Source organism: Ornithorhynchus anatinus, chromosome 4 (genome assembly GCF_004115215.2).
Source record: "Ornithorhynchus anatinus isolate Pmale09 chromosome 4, mOrnAna1.pri.v4, whole genome shotgun sequence".
NCBI lineage: Eukaryota > Metazoa > Chordata > Mammalia > Monotremata > Ornithorhynchidae > Ornithorhynchus > Ornithorhynchus anatinus.
In genome coordinates this window covers 28444823-28461834 of record NC_041731.1, presented here as the reverse complement: position 1 = coordinate 28461834, position 17012 = coordinate 28444823, and the positions used below count along the sequence as shown (strand labels likewise).

Genomic DNA, 17012 nt, shown 5'->3' with positions numbered 1-17012 from the left:
CTTAACAAATGCCATTATTATTATCATTATACTAAGCGCTTGGAATGTACAATTCTGCAACAGAGACAATCCCTGCCCATTGACGGGCTTACAGTCTAATCGGGGGGGAGAGACAGACAAAAAACAAGACAACTTAATCACGATAAATAGAATCAAGGGGATGTATACCTCATTAACAAAATAGTGTAGTAAAAATATATACAAATGAGCACAGTGCTGAGGGGAAGGGAGAGGGGGAGGAGCAGAGGGAAAGGGGGGAAAGGGGGCTTAGCTGAGGGGAGGTGAAGGAGGAACAGAGAGGAAATAGAGGGAAAAGGGGAAGCTCAGTCTGGGAAGGCCTCTTGGAGGAGGTGAGCTCTCAGTAGGGCTTTGAAGAGGGGAAGAGTGCAATGTGTAGTAGGGCTAGATGGAACACACGAATGGAGGGGTGCTTAGTCTGGGGCATAAATCATTCAATCAGTGGCACTTACTGTGTGCAGAGCACCATACTATGTGCTTGGGAGAGTACAGTGCAACAGAGTTGGAAGATTGTATGGTCAGATTCAATGGGGAACATTAAGGCCGACGATCAAGGCCGACCACCGTCCTATTCTGCCTCGTCGACTGCACAAAGCCAGTGTAATGCCAACCTCAGGTGGGAGGAAGAAGGGACACATGGAGGAAGGAGGGCCTCATAGCATGAACAAGACCGTATGAAGGATGACAGCCAAGTGCCCTACATACGTTGTATGAACCTTGGGGCCCCAGGGATATCTGGAAGGGAGCATCGAGACAGATGGCTGATTCCTCCCCAAACAGGGCCCCCTTTGTTCTTGGCACACCAGAGGGGATATAAGGCAGTGCATGTGAGGAGAGGGTGTGTTATGATCTCTCCAAGTCTGCCGGCCGCCATGGATTGTTCTGTAAGTAAGCCCTCCCCACTGTGTTCCACTCTAAATAGACCACCAACCTAAATTATCTGCCTCTTTCTTTGGTATTCCATTACAATTGACTTATAGGGGACAGGCAGTCTATGCAGGCTCTGGTCCTGCCCGGTACAAGGATCCATTCCCTGCCCTCAGCAAGCTTTTATATTCTAGTGGTCTAGACTAGTCTAGAGAAGTGACCCATTGAGAAGCAGGCCCAGATGGAGAAGCTCTTTCTTTCTTCAGATGAGAAACTGACATTTGCAGAGGGAGAACAATCTTGAGAACTCAGAGGAAAGTAAGTTGCTGGGTGCAAAAGTGGAACCTTTGTAACCTCCCCACTTCTATCCTCATTTCATTCATTCAATCGTATTTATTGAACACCTACTTTGTACAGAGCATTGACCTAGTGGATAGAGCACAGGCCTGGGAGTCAGAAGTTCATGAGTTCTAATCCTGACTCCACCACTTGTTTGCTGGGTGACCTTGGACAAGTCACTTAACTTCTCTGTGCCTCAGTTCCCTCTTATGTAAAATGGGGATTAATATTGTGAGCCCTGTGTGGGACAGGGTCTGCGTCCAACCCGAATATCCTGTATCTACCTCAGTGCTTAGTAAAAGGACTTTAGTCCTTTTACAAGAACTCTTCTTCTGAGGATACCATCTGAAACTCACCAACCCATTTCCCCTAAGCCCCAGGGCTTCTTATGTGGCAGACATCTATTTCTGATTCTTCCTTTAAACTCAGCCTTGTCTCATGCCTTCCCCCTCTCCACGGAATGCTTGACAGTATCATTTGTCGTCTTCCAGGAGAAGTGGCATTATCTTGACAGTGGTACATTTTAGAGTTCTGTAATCCCTACTCATCCATCCTAATGACTTCCTTATCAATCTTCAGGAGGGCAATGTTACGATGGTAATTGGTGCGGGGGGGGGGGGGAATTAATGAGCCACTTTTAATAATTGAGCAGCATCAGGTGAAGGGGTGGGGTATAGGCTGCTACATGGTAAATGGGGAGAAGGTCGCTGATCATGGTCTGCTCTGCCGCCTTCTAAGGGATCAAAGCAGATCTGGGAAACAGAAGCTCAGGTGTGCAAATTCTGATCAAGAGGTCAAGCAATTAGAGTATTTCCAGATAGTTTCCCAGGTGAGAGCTGCAAGAGACAAAACTAGCCACGTCAGTGTTTGGGACTGAGGAAAAGAGGTGAAAGGCAGACATAATAATAATAATGTTGGTATTTGTTAAGCGCTTACTATGTGCAGAGCACTGTTCTAAGCACTGGGGTAGACACAGGGGAATCAGGCTGTCCCACGTGGGGCTCACAGTCTTAAACCCCATTTTACAGATGAGGTAACTGAGGCACAGAGAAGTTAAGTGACTTGCCCACAGTCACACAGCGGACAAGTGGCAGAGTAGGATTCGAACTCATGACCCCTGACTCCAAAGGCCATGCTCTTTCCACTGATCCACGCTGTTTCTCCATGGATTTCTTTGCCTGAGCTTGGTGGGGAGGGAGGAAGGGGGAGGATATGCTTTTGCTGGAGTCCAACCTGCCACTCTGATTTCCACTACCCGACACTGAGTTTCCCTTCTCAGGGTCTCACCTGGAGAGTTTCCAGTGCTCTACCATCTCAGCTATGGGAGGGAGAGTCAAGCAGAGCCTACCATTCCATTCCTAGCTTGGGCAGTGGCTAGTGAGTGGAAGACAATCTGCTACAAATCAAAACTCCCCATGCTGGGCAGCAGCAGCAGCATTGGAGAGAGTGGAGGGCGGAGACTTGAGTTTACTGTGCGGAAGGTGGCACTTCCATATTTTTACCAAGATAAGTCTATGAATACACTACCAGAACAATTGCAGATGAAGAGAGGGGCATTCTGGGAGAGATATGTCCATGGTGTCACTATGGCTCAGAAACGACTCATTGGAAGAAGAATAGAAGTAGAAGGAGAGTAGGTTAATACCAGACAAGGAAGGTACTTTGCAGTAAGCAGGTTGTGTTTCTTGAGCAGTGACTTAGCTGCCTGAGTCACAGTGAGTATGATGTGGGTCTGGAGAGCAACCTGTGTCTCTTCTGTTTAGTGTAGAAGTGGATACAAGGAAGTGGTTGTGTATGTGTGAAAATTTCCTGTTTACTATTGGGCTAACCCTGTGCTGAGGATGGATTAACGTCTGTCTCCAGCACTGTCAATTTGGTGATTTCACCTGGACTAGGAACTTAAATGAAAGCAGAGGCCTGAGAATTAGAAAAGGGAGAGTGGGATTGCAATCTTTTAGTCTTTTTCTCTTTACTAAATTTCATACTGGAAATTCCAGACTCACCATCTCCCTGCTTTTATTACAAGCCCCACAGGCTCTCATTAACAAGCTGGTTTCAAGCTTGCAATAACATCTTTGGAAAGGCAGGTGATGAAATTATAAGATCACTGTCTCTTCTGTCTGCACATTGTTTTATCTGGGGCAGCTGACAGTCTTTTGGAGCCTGCTGGGAGTATCCTCCCCCTCTTATGACACTATCAGTTCACTGGCCTTGGTCTGGAGCACCAGGGATGGAGGAAGGCACTAGAATGGATGCCTTATGTCTGAAGAAGGGTGAATGATCTGTCTTCCTGAGCCAAAGAGCGGGTGGTGGAGACAAATGCAGCATCCCCATAGAACAGCCTCACCCAAAGGTGTAGGGAAAGAAGGTTCTCCAGTGAGAATCCCCTCCAAATCTGATGGAGAGGAAACTGTGAAGAATATTAACCACTAAGACCTTGGTGATAGGTGCTCCTTTTTTTTTTTTGAAATTTTAGTGTTTAGTATATGCCAAACACTGTATTAGGTGCTTAGGTAGCTACAAGCTAATCAGGTTGGACACAGTCCATGTTCCACATGGGGCTCACGATATTAAACCCCATTTTACAGATGAGGTTACTGAGGCATAGAGAAGTTGTGACTTGACCAAGTTCACCCATTAGACCCATGGTGGAGTCAGAGTTAGAACTCAGGTCCTCCCTACTCCCAGGCCCAAGCTCTAGCCTCTCGACCACTCTACTTCCCATCTTGCTTTTCTGGAAGCTCACAGATACCATGCATTTGCCAAGAGGCTGACCTAGCCCAACAAACATGGATTGTCGAACAATAAACTCTCCTGGTGAAGGGTTTTCCCTATTTTTATTATCCACTCCGGGAAATCCATAAGCCTGAAATTCAGACTCACCGCTAATGGTATGAAATGTTGAAGCTGCACCAGCGATCACATTTTCACTTCCAAATGCCTCCTTTGATTCAGCGACAGTGTGCCTCTCTTGTTCCATCTCCCCTTTTAGGTGAGTGGCCGTGAAGCAGAGGCAGGAAATAATTTCTTTGACAGGAAATGTCATGTGTGGTGTGAGCTGTTTGAGGCAGGGAAGAATATGACACCACCTCTGGAGTGTCTCCTGGCTGCAGGGGAAGATTCCCAGCAGCCTCAGGGAAGGGCAATTAGTGATTGATTGATTGGGGTCTGATTTCTCAAGGGAAGCCCCTGGGACATCCTGGGTCCTGGCCTGGTAGAGATTGAGCTTCATTGCTATGGATTTGTGTAACACCTACCATATTTTTGGAGCTCAATAAATATTTAATAAAAAACAGGGTCAAGGAGGACTTTTGCCCCTAATTATTGGGTCGATCTGACACAAAAACTATTCTCTTGCCGTAAACGGTTCTCCCACGTGAAGTGAATGAATTTTCAAGGCATTTAGGGTTGCAATGGAAGAGGCAATTTACTAAATGGCACCCTGGAAAAATGAATTTGACTTCATTTACCTCACCCGGGTGAAGAGTGTAGGCTCCCGGCAGGATCAGACCTATTGCTGGGTTACTTAAGTAATTTAGTAGCACTTTATATTAACAAAGTGCTTTATAACAATAACAATAAGACTTTCAATGATTTGGAGTTCCAAGCCCTTCACACACATGATCTCAGTTATCCACAGAGACTAGGCAGAAAGTAAAAGAGAGGTAGGCCTTTGCAGAAGGCAAATGGATATTCCTAGGGTACACTGAATGCTTGTGGCAGAGCTGAATTAAAGCTCCAATCCCTGCCTTGTTTACTCTTTGGGGCTGGCCTATCTGTCTCCTAACAGGATTTCTCTCAAAAAAACAACAGGGAAAGGGCTTCTCTTACCTTATGGACAAGCTCAAGTTACCTGGATCTTTTGTCATAAGATTCCAGGACTGGATGTATCAGAGATGCTGAGATAACCTAACATGGATGGCTGAGGCTGTAACCAGGAGCCAGGGAAGCACCATCTCCTAATCCATTTCGACTCTGAGTGTTGTGTCTGCCACTGACTGGAAGATGACTTGAACGAGCAATGGGAAATAGCAATTATCTGTGGAAGACTCTGACTCAACCCAAGTCAGAGGATGTGGATTCTAACCCCGGCTCCACCACACATCTGTTGCATGACCTTGGGCAAATCAGTTCTCTGTGCCTCAGCTATCTCATCTGTAAAATGGAGATTAAGATTGTGGGCCCCATGTAGAAGGGGCCATGTCCAACCTGATCAGCTTGTATCTACTTCAGTGCTTACAACAGTGCTTATCATGTACTAAGTGGCTAACAAATACCATAATTATTATAATTATTGGGAGGAGTGGGATAGATGATTGATATTTATAAAGACAACTAGATCTGACATTCTTGCAGTACCAACATTTACTCAGTTCCATTCTGTGCATGGCTCCGTGCTGAGGGCTGTACAAAGTGATTTCCACGAAGGTATTTCTCGCCTTCCAGGAGCTTACAGTTGCTGCTCCAAAGGTTGATGATGCTGTGTCTCATTGAATTTGGACAAGAGGGTGCATAAGCAAATAGATGCCCTTTTTAGAAGACTACCTCATTGATGATGAAATTTGCCTTTGAGTTTGTGTGGCTTCCTCATTTGAGGTGAGCAGTGCCCTCTATATTAGGACTGCTCAGAAATCCATGGTGTTGCTAAGGGATATTAATAACTCAACAACTGATATCCTGGACTGCCACTCACATAATGCTTGTTTGAATGCAAGTAACAGATGTCCCACCATCAATAGGGATTTGCACGTGAATGAGAAGCAGCATGGCCTAGTGAATGGAGCGTGAGCTTGGGAGGCAGAAGAACCTGCGTTCTAATTCTGGCTCTGCCACTTGTCTACAGTGTGGCGTTGGGCAATGTTCTTAACTTCTCTGTGCCTGTTACCTCATCTGTAAAATAGGGATTAAAATTGTGAGCCATCTGGGAGACATGAACTGGGTCCAACCTTGTTAGCTACTATCTACCCCAGTGCTTAGTACAGTGCCTGGCACATTGTAAGCACTTAAATGCATTTAAAAAAAAAAAAGGTTTCCATTAGATGTGATGTTTTGTGCTGAGTCTTCCATGCTCTTTTGTCCTATCCCCCAAAGATAATGCATACCTTTTGAAATGGTTGGGGTTTCCATGTCATCTATGGCCACTGAAGAGTGTATCCCTGTCTGTCCTCTAGTTAACAGCCCCTGCTGTGGCCTCATCTGGTTTGTTCATGGCTTTTAAGTGAGATCATCCCATTTCCCCATTTCTAACCAGATGCTCATATCCTCGTACCAAGATTCAGTGCTAGGACTGAAGAAAACAAGCCCCTCTCCCTGATGCCCAACTACCACACTTTTTCCAATCTCCACAGCAGCTTCCTCTTCCCAGTGGTATTTCAACTGTGTGGTTAAACAGAGTTTTGAGCAAATACATGATAATTATATGCCAGCAAGTTAAATTGCACTGCTCAGGGGAGCCGGCCAGCTCAATTGTTTCCCCTCTCCCTTCTTCTCTCCCCCCAAGGAAGGGCAAACCAGAGCATCTTTCTTCCTTTTTTTTTTGGCCATTGAGCTCTGTGGGGTTATGAATTATTGAACGAGAGCTGTCTCTTCCATTTAGCAATATGATGATGGAATGGAAATGCGGAACTCAGAAGGTTACTGTCCCCAGCTTGGTAGCTGCCACACATGCATAACGAAGCCCAAATGCCCTTCCCAAACCAGCACCGACACCCCTGCCAAGGGAAGCCTGGGGAGATAGGCTAGTTACTGTGACTTAGCTGCTCTGGCCCACCTGCCAATTCCCAGCTCCTCACCCTCCCTCTGATCACCTTGGCAACCTAACGGCTCCCCTTCCAGACCAGAACTGCTTGGGATGAGCATTGGCACACCCAGACAACTCTGACATCCCACACATGGGGAAGTAAATCCCAGAAGTGCAGTTTTCCAGCTTTTCACAAGTTGACTTGGAATCAGAGCAGATACTATGTCAACTTGTATATGACCGACTCACCACCCTGATCCTGGTTTGAGGTCTACAGCAGATCCCATTAATGCCTAGATCTGGTGTTAATAATAACACTAATAATAGTATTTATGTGCTTACTATGTGCCAGGCACTGTACTAAGTGTTGAGATGGATACAGGCAAATCAGGTTGTACACTATCCCTGTCCCATATGTGGCTCATTGTCTTAATTCCCTTTTTACAGATGAGGTAACTGAGGCACAGGGAAGTGAAGTGACTTGCCTAAGGTCACAAGGCAAACAAGTGGCAGAAGTGGAATTAGAACCCACATCTCTATGACTTCCAGGCCAGTGCTTTAACCACTAGGCCATGCTGTAATTCAATTTTTGCCTTCAGAAGGAGATCTGGCTAATACCCCAGAGTTTGGATGCCAGGACAGAGGACGTGGCAGCTCCAGCACTAAGAGCCTGGAGTCATTCATAAGCACACTTGAGAAGGGATTTTACTCTGATTTCTGCCCCATCCATAGCAGCATTTCTTGCTCTTTAATCAATGATATTTATTAAGCACTTACTCTGTGCAGAACACTGGACAAAGCACTTGGGAGAGTACAGTGTAAGTAGGCTGGTACACAGGTTCCCTGCCCACAAAGAGCCTACCATCTACAGGTGGATACACATGCAGGATGTGCTGGAATCTTGAATTTTCTTGCTTCCTGCCCAGGGGTAAAAGAGTGGCTCCTAATAATAATAATTATAAGTGTGGTAGTTGTTAAGTGCTTAGTATGTGCCAGGCACTGTACTAAATGCTGGGGTGGAAATCAGGGGTGGAGAAACAGCATGGCTTAGTAGAAAGAGCATGGGCTTGGGAGTCAGAGGTTGTGGTTCTAATTCCGCCTCTGCCACTTGTCAGCTGTGTGATTTCAGGCAAGTCACAACTTCTCTGTGCCTGTTACCTCATCTGTAAAATGGAGATGAAGCCTTTGAGCCCCACATGGGTCAATCTGATTACCTAGTATCTACTGCAGTGCTTAGAACAGTGCTTGGCACACAGTAAGCACTTAACAAATATTAAAAAAACAACAAAAAAAGGGCAAATAGATTAGGACGAAGATCCTGTCCCACAGAAAGTTCACTGTCTCAATGCCCATTTTACAGACAGGATAACCAGGGCACAGAGAAGTTGAGTTGCCCAAGGTTACACAGCAGAAAAGTGGCAGAGCTGGGATTTGAACCCATGACCTTCTGACTCCCAGGCCTGTGCTCTTTCCAGTACAGTACTGTGGCATATAACTTTGTGAGATCTGCCACTGATTTGCTATGTGACCCTGAGAAAGTCTATTAACCTTTCTGCTGCATCCACAGACCCTCTGTGAAATATAAAATGCAACCCACCACCCCCAGGGAGGAAAAACAATTGGAATGGAAATCTCCCCCACCCCTACTACATCTATCTAGGCATTTCCACTATACTAAGTGGTTGCTTCCTAACTCCTCCAGGAGTGGACTTCTTGAAAGCAGCGGATAAACAGCGTGGATCAGTGGAAAGAGCCTGGGCTCGGCAGCCAGAAGTCATGGGTTCAAATCCCGGCTCTGCCACCTATCAGCTGTGTGACTGTGGGCAAGTCACTTAACTTCTCTGTGCCTGTTACTCTTCTGTAAAATGGGGATGAAGACTATGAGACTCATGTGGGACAAACTGATTACCCTGTATCTACCCCAGCACTTAGAACAGTGCTCTGCACATAGTAAGTGCTTAACAAATACCAATATTATTATTATGAAAGCCCACCAAAGCAGAATCCACACTGAAATGGGAGCTCTCCCAAAGCCTCTACCACCCTTGAGAAGAAAGAGAGGGGACTTAAGCTGGGAAAATGTGGCAGAGTGAATAATTGGATATAAACCCAGAGGGAGAAATGGAATGAGAATTGATGTCCAAATAGTTGGAAACAACAGCTCCTGTTTTGCTTATAAAATGGTCAATTCAAGTTTATGTAGGCTCCTTGTGGACAGGGAATACATTGCTTCTTTGTTGTTGTTCCATGCACTTAATCCAGTGGAATGTCCCAGTTGAGTACTTTAATGAATTGCAGTACTATTACTGAAAATGCCACTAGTAGTTACAGCTCCCCTGGTCACTGCAGGAACAATCAAAGGACAAGAGCAGGAAGCCATTCTTTCAGTCAGGTTTTATGCTTCCCTAAATTGCATTAAAAATTCCCTGGAAAACCCATTCTCCCTTACTTGAGCATTCCCAAAATGGGAATTTTTCAAGTGGCCATATTGGAGATGAATACTATTTCTCCTGCTTCTAATTTAAGCTTATCATCCAGTCATTTCCCTACTCTGGGTCCTCATATCCTACTTCCCCTGGAAGTATTATTGAAAAACAAACCTCTCTTCTGTACTTGATTTGATTAGCACCTATGTTGGGTTTGTTCATGTACTGATGGTTCCCAGGGTGTTTGGATGTGGCTATTAATTTTTAAAAATCTATTTGCCTTCCACATAGCTTATAAAAGGAAAGCACCAAACCCAGGAGAGAAGGGAGAAAAGAGGCTGAGGATGGAATAGGAAGAACAGATTTCCTTTCCTTGACCCTTGTGCGGTAGCAGCTTGTTATGGAGTCCTGTCCTCTGCTTTTCCTTTTCTGAGGGGTTCAGGTGAAATGCAACTAGTGGGAAGAGCAGTGTAATGAGAATGAAAAATCAGCTTCTGCCTCCAGACAAATCCCTTAGTACTCAACAATGATGGGTAAGGAGAATTTTGAAAGAGTCCATCATAGGCTATCATGTTGCACGTGTTCTTTACGTGATACCCTGTTGACACTCAGTTCTGTATCCTGGGAAACGTGGGAAAGTGTTAACAAAAGGTATATCTTTTGTCTTAATTGCTCTTTGAGGGCCAGTAGTAGCTGATAGATATGATACCAAGCTTTGACAGGCTCCTCTAATGCAATTAAACCACTTAACTCGGGGGAGGGGAGAGATGTGTTTATGTGTCTTAGGACTCTGTAACAGACAATTTATAGGACCTGCCACAAAGCAGATAAGGGACTAGAAATCCTCTAAAATCATTCAGATCCTCAGCTGAAATTCATTTGGGCCCTGATGATACAAACTGATGATAGCAGGTGTTTGAACCTTCATGATTGACACAGGGACAAATATTTGGCCCATGCAGCATCCAATGCAGAGTAGGGGCATGAAGGCAAAGGTACTTCATAAGAATTTCACCTCTTTGCCCAAATATATATAACTGCTGGTCCTCCCTTGCAATTATCTTAGTTACCTGGCTGGAAGGTCATGTGCTGAGGACAGAGGCCTTAGGCTTGGAGAGAAGTTAGAACTCAGATTTTCGGTACATCTTCATTCCTCCTCACCCTCCTGGCTTGAGAGGAGGGCCTAGGTGTGTGAAAGTGGACACCATCATCATGGAGCATCTCTGGAAGTCTGAATATTCAATGTGCCCCAATTCGTGACCATTAACCACAACTTAGTATCAGCAGAATGAGTTATCCTTTTTTATGGTATTTAAGTGCTTACCATGTGCCAGGCACTGTATTAAGCACTGGGATAAATACAAGATAACCAGATTGGACACAGACAATGCCCACATAAGGTTCACAGTCTTAATCCCCATTTTATAGATGAGATGTTTGAGGCCCTGAGAAATTAGTGATTTGCCCAACATCACAAAGCAAATGGAAGAGATGGTATTAGATCCCAGATTTTGTTCTTGAATCAAATATTTCACCTCTTCTCGGGAAATTTTGAAAAAAGCTGTGGCCCTCAACAAAGATCTAATCATCTTTATTATTAATAGTAGTAGTAGTAATAATTATATTTATGAAGCATTTACTATAGGACAAGCACTGTACTAGGCACTGGAGTAAATACATGATAATCAGATCAGGCAGATCCCTATCCCACAGAAAGCTCACAACATAGGTGGAAGTGTGAAACTAGGTATTGAATCTCCGTTTTCCAGATGAAGAAACTGAGGCACAGAGAAGTGTAGTACCTACAGTAATACACAGAAGCACTAGATAATGTGGGCCCCAGGTGACTCCTTAAAGTGAATGAGGATATAAGGCATTGAATATTGAATTCTCCTATGTGAGATGACAGGAAATGAACCTGAAAATCCATAGTGACCCACACATCCAAGTACAAATGATGTGCAGTAGCTGAATGCCACCCCATCATACTTTCAAGTCCTTTCATTCTGGGTGTCATTTTTTTTACTGAAGAATTGACATTATTTCAATAAAACTAGAAAAGCACAATTACTTTTATCCCAGATTCTTTGGTCTCTTACATTATAGATGGTTTTCATGGTTAAAAATTAGTGGTAGCTAGGGAATTCCAGAAGCCTGCTGCTCCCAGGACAGAAATCCCTCTCAGCCCCAAAATGAAGAGCCCAGTGGAAGGCAATATGGCCTAGTAAAGAGAGCATGAGCCTGGGAGGCAGAGGACCTGGATACTAATTCTGGCTCCTTCACTTGCCTGCTCTGTGACCTTGGGCAAGTCACAAGTTCTTTGTGCCCCAGTTTTCTCATATGTAAAATGGGGATCAACTTCCATTATCCTCCCCTTTATCCTGTGAGTCCAATATGAGACAGGGATTAGGTTCTATCTCATTGTCTGGTATCTACCTCAGGACTTAATACAGTGCCTGGCACAAGTAAGGATTTAACATATACCACAGTTATTAAGGAGCCATCATTGGGAAAAACTGACCATTTATCCAGCAGCAGTCTGGGTTGCCTTATTTGAAGGTAAATTTGAAGGTCAGGGAGAATCTGCCCAGGACCTAAATGAAATTAGGTGGTATGATTAGCAGGATGAGTTAGTGAGCTTAAAACCAACCAGTTCCTTTCCTCTTTCTATAGCAATGGCTGTAGCTGGTATATAACAAATACCCTTAAACAATATCCAGACCTCAATTACTTCTATAGGCCAACTTGAACTTTTCCCAGCCCCTGACAAGGGCAATAGCAGACTCTGCCCTGCCTAAATTTGGGGCAAGGTTCAGGCCTCATATTTGCTTCGCACTTTTCAGTCACTATGAGTCTTTCTCTGGCCAAGAACAGCACTAGCAGCTAGGCCATTCCTGGGAGAACTTAGAATCCATTAAAGCATTTGGGTGCCGGCTACTGTTTTGGGGGGTAAAGGGGGAAGGTGCACGAATGTGTTTGTGTGGGTGTGTGCATGCAGGAAACGTAGGCACAACTTGGCTGTGTTTTATGAAAACAATGAAATCTAAACTGTAATAATTGCAGATTTTCACTCCTTTCAGTGCAGCTGTCCCTGGGGAGTTGGGCCCAGAGGAGTCATCTAGCTCAGCATTAGGAATCTGTTAAAAGCTTCTGCCTTGTTAGCTAGCAAAGTGCTAGATAATGTCTTTGCTCAGATTCTGAAGAGGAGGCTTACCCGCGAGGAAACAATGGTGTGAAGGAACAGTGATCCAAAGCTGAGGGGGGAGGTCAATCTTGGTGCCTTCCAGGTAAGAGTGGAAGAAGATGCAGGGGCTCTACCAGGGCCTGTGAGAATCTTCCTCAGGATCTGAGAAAGCCAACTCGGAATGGGGGACAGGCCCAGTTCAGGTCTGGCATGGTGGAAAGAACATTGGCCTGAGGGTCGGGAGGACCTGAGTTCTAATTCTGACTCCACCACTTGTCTGCTACGTGACTTTGGGCAAGTCACTTCACTTCTCCGTGCCTCAGTTACCTCATCTGTAAAATGGAGATTTACACTGTGAGCCCAATGTGGGACAGGGACTGTGTCTAACCCAATTATCTTGTATCCACAATAGTGCTTGGCACATAGTAAGTGCTTAACAAATACCACAAATGTGTTGTTGCTGTTGTTAATATTATTTGGTCTGACAAGCCCCAGGAAGCTGCAGAGACAACTACACCAGCTGGATTTCCCTGGGCCTTTGTGCTGACTCTGGTGCTTTGCAAATGAGCTCTGGGTTCCTGGTTATGGACTCTGACTTGATAACACAGTCCTGGGGCTTGGCCCAGGCAGAGGGGATGAACCTGGGCATTACCAGCCTTGCAGGATTCTTACTTTGGGTGAATTTTCCCCCAATCTCCCGGCCCAGCCTCTCACCCAGCCTCCCCTGACTTAGAAGACATTTGTGTCTTAGAAATCTGTACCAGTAATAACAAGATTACGGGAAAATGTTAATGCTTTTAGCACTGCAGTGGTTGTCTTTAGTGCTGTAATGAATATACTTCAGGAATCCAGGTGTCTTAAATAGGGGGTTTTATTTCATTTTTCAGGAGTTATGTGGTGTCATGTGGTAGTTTGAGAGGCATTTTGATGGAGTACGACCTTGTAAATAAGCAAGCATTGACATGTCCCGGGAGCCAGAAAAATGGGGCCATGTTGATTGATATCCAGTCAGGGAGGTGGTAAAAAGTGTTAACTTGGTTATCTCCAGTTGACTCTCTGGTATCGGTGTTGGCTCAGTCAGAGGATTTTCCAATATGTTGAGAGGATTTTTACAGTGAAAATAATCTAGAATGTGAGAGAACTAAGACAATGTGGTATATGGGTAATTTAATTTCTCTAGTTTTATTGAAATATTTCAATGCTCCAGGAAAAAAAAGCCATATCCAGAATGAAAGCATAGGAAGTAGGATAGGTAGCAATCAGTTACTGCATATTGATTGTATTTGGAGGTGAAGATCATATATGGATTTTCATGTCCATTTCCTATTATCCCATGCAGAAGATTACACTTCACCCTGCCTCATGTCTTCATTCACTCCACTTAAGACTCACAATAACTAGTGCTCTGTGTGTGATTGTAGGCACTTCATTTCTCTGTGCCTTTTTCCTCATCTGGAAAATGGGGTTAATTACCTGGTTTCCCTCTCTTCTAGACTATGAGCCCCAAGTGGGACATAGACTGTGTCATTCTTGTATCTACTCCAGTTTTTAGTGCAGTATGTGGCATGTAGTAAATGCTTAACAAATACTATTATTATTATTATTGTCATTATTATTACTGACTCTAATGTGTAGAATTCAAATCTATAGCCAAGCATGGGTCTATCAGTAAAGGTCTTGATAGCAGTGTGTACTGTTTTTGCAAAGTGACCTGCAATTTATTTTAGTGTTTTTCACTACTAGATTCTAAACTCCTTGAAGGCAGTGATCCTGTCTAGTAGGTCCATCGTATACTCCCAAGTGCTTAATATTGTGCTCTGCTTAGTGTAAACACTGAGTAGCTGAGAGAAGGCAGGAGATAACATAAATTGTGTTTGTCCCAGGTATATTCTGGGTCTATTTAAAACAATTTTCTTAGCTTCTTAGTGGATTGTGTTACTGCTGGCAGGGCAAATGTTTGGCTCTGTCCTTTGTCCGTTGAGACCACTGAACCAGGGCCTGTTGTCTCTGGCTGCAATGTTCCCATGTATAAACTAGAACTGATTGGCCCAAGTGTCCAAATATCCTATCTGTTCTGGCTTTGAAGCTAAGTTTTGGGGTTATCCCCACCCCTCTAAATGGATGCTGGGACGTGATGATGTTGCATCATGCGCAAGCACCATTGAAACTGTGGAAGACATGGGAAGACATGGGCTTAGGGTCAGGCTGGGGTGATGACATCCTCTGTGTGGCTGCAGAATATTCTCTATCCCCTACTCCCCTACCCCTCTCTGACCTGCAGTAGAAATCTCACCCCCTGTACCTATCACCCCACTCTGCCTCTCTGGCCTGTTCAGCCTGCCCTTTCATTGACTTTCATTCTGGAGCTTGAACTAGGTAGCCAAATTTCCAGCCTGGAGTACAGGAAGATGGAGATGGCTCATTCCAGAACCAAACATTTAATGGCAGAGGCAGGGTTTCTAATCCCTCTTTCAGTTTAGAGATTATTAGTCCAGATCCAGTGTGGCATGGGATACCTGGATCAAATTTAGCCAATGAATGGCCATGGACTCTAGATCAGCCATATGACATTATCAGTCATCAATCAACAATATTTGTTCAGTACGTACTTTGTGCAGTGTGTACTTTGTGAACTAGGCACTTGAAAGAAAATGCAGTGGGTAGGCATAATCCCTCCCGTCAAGGATCTTACAGTGTAAGGGAATTGACAAGCATTAAAATAAATTACATATAAAGGAAGCAATCCAGTATTAGGATATGTACATAAGTGTGTTGAGGATGGGGTTGGGGAGCACAGAGGGAAGTACCTAAGTGCTTAGGGGATGCATGGAGGAAATGGGGGGCAGGGAATAGGATGTGAGGGATGAGCACTTTAGTCCAGGAAGACTTCTTGGAGGAGATATGATTTCAGTAGGGCTTTGCAGTTGATGAGAGTGCTGATCTTTTGGATAAGAAAATGGGAATTCCAGGCAAGAAGGAAGGTGTAAGCAAGGAGTTGATGGTGGGTAAGGTGAGAGCGAGGAACAATAATCAGGTTATTAGAGTGGGTCGTAATGGGAAAGAAGTGAGGATAAGTAGATGAAGAGAGTTGATTGAGTGCCTTGAATCAGTGGTCTTTTTTTTAATGCCATTTGTTAAAGGCATATGTGACATGAAATCTATTAAGTGCTAGGGCAAATACAAGATAGGTTGGCCACAGTCCATGTCCCACATGGGTGTCTCAATCTTAATCTCCATTTTACAGATCAGGTAAATGAGGCATGAGAAGTGTGACTTACCCAAGGTCACACAGCAGACAAGTGTAGGAGCTGGGATTAGACCCCAGATCCTTTTGACTCCCAGGCCCATGCTCTCTCCATTAGGCCACACTGCTTTCAATTAGATATTCTAAGGAGGAGGTGATTGGTGATTTTGGAATAAGCAGTTTCAGTGACCGAGGGGCGGAAACCAGATTGCAGTGAGTCTAGAAGGGAGTTTGAGGAGGGGGAAGTGGAGAGTGGGAACAAACTCATTCAAGGAGTTTGGACAGGAATAGTAGTAAGTAAATGGGGTCTCTGAAGCCACCCTACACCAGCAGACAATCCACCCAAACCTGCAATGTATCTCAGGCTAGGAGTTGGCAGAACCCAAGTGCTTTTTTATTTCAAGAGGGTGCATGGTGAAGGGAGGCGGGATCAGGGTGCAGAGCCTGTTCATTGGCAAGTTTTTTGGAGAACCTAAACAGATGGGAAAAAAATCCCCAAAAGTGACAAAATGTCTCTGTTTCCCTCATCTCTGTCTCTCTCATTCTATCTCTTGTTCTCTCTTTCTCTTTCTATGTACATATGTACATGTATCTATGTGTATGTGTACACACCTAAAGGGAGAAAGACACAATCACCCACATATACACATGAGTGTAGGTGAGTGTCTCCCTCTAGGTGTGCTTGTGCCTCACTTCCTTGACATGATGAGGTGTGAGTAGAATTTGGAGATTCAAACCTGAAATCAGATCTTCTTTTCAGGGCCCATCTGAAGATGAGAATTCATCTGCCATTCTTGTGGCTTCAGTCCTTTGCCAACATTGTGTCAGAAGTGGGAGCTGGAAATCATTACCTTGCTGCCCATGTACAGAGTCACCCAGGGAACTTTTCATAATTAGAGGGATAAATTTAGAAATCAATTATAATTCAACTGCCATTTTCCTGGCATCTATTAATGAAGAGACTTCCAAAAGAGATCATCTGTTAAAAGTGCTTCCCTCCCCGCCTTACATATATCAAATACCAGAAGACACCACCTTACATACTCCCTCTCTCAGACCTCAGAGTCCCTGATAAGCAATTTCTGGTGGACCATTTCTGATCCAATGGTATCTTGGTTGGATAAGGCCCATGCTCTTACTAGACCAAAGTCCTAGGGGGTTGGATCTTATAAAGTGGGTGATTAAAGAATGAAG

At 44.5% G+C, this 17012-nt stretch overlaps 1 protein-coding gene and 1 non-coding gene across 3 annotated transcripts in view; both read left to right on the top strand.

Annotated features, from left to right (window-relative positions):
• ASTN2 (astrotactin 2) overlaps nucleotides 1-17012 on the top strand; it is an 869558-nt gene that overhangs the window by 98679 nt on the left and 753867 nt on the right. The window lies entirely within an intron of this gene.
• On the top strand, nucleotides 2494-2628 carry LOC114811852. Its single transcript, XR_003759548.1, has one exon. It is a non-coding gene; the product is annotated as a small nucleolar RNA SNORA7 (small nucleolar RNA).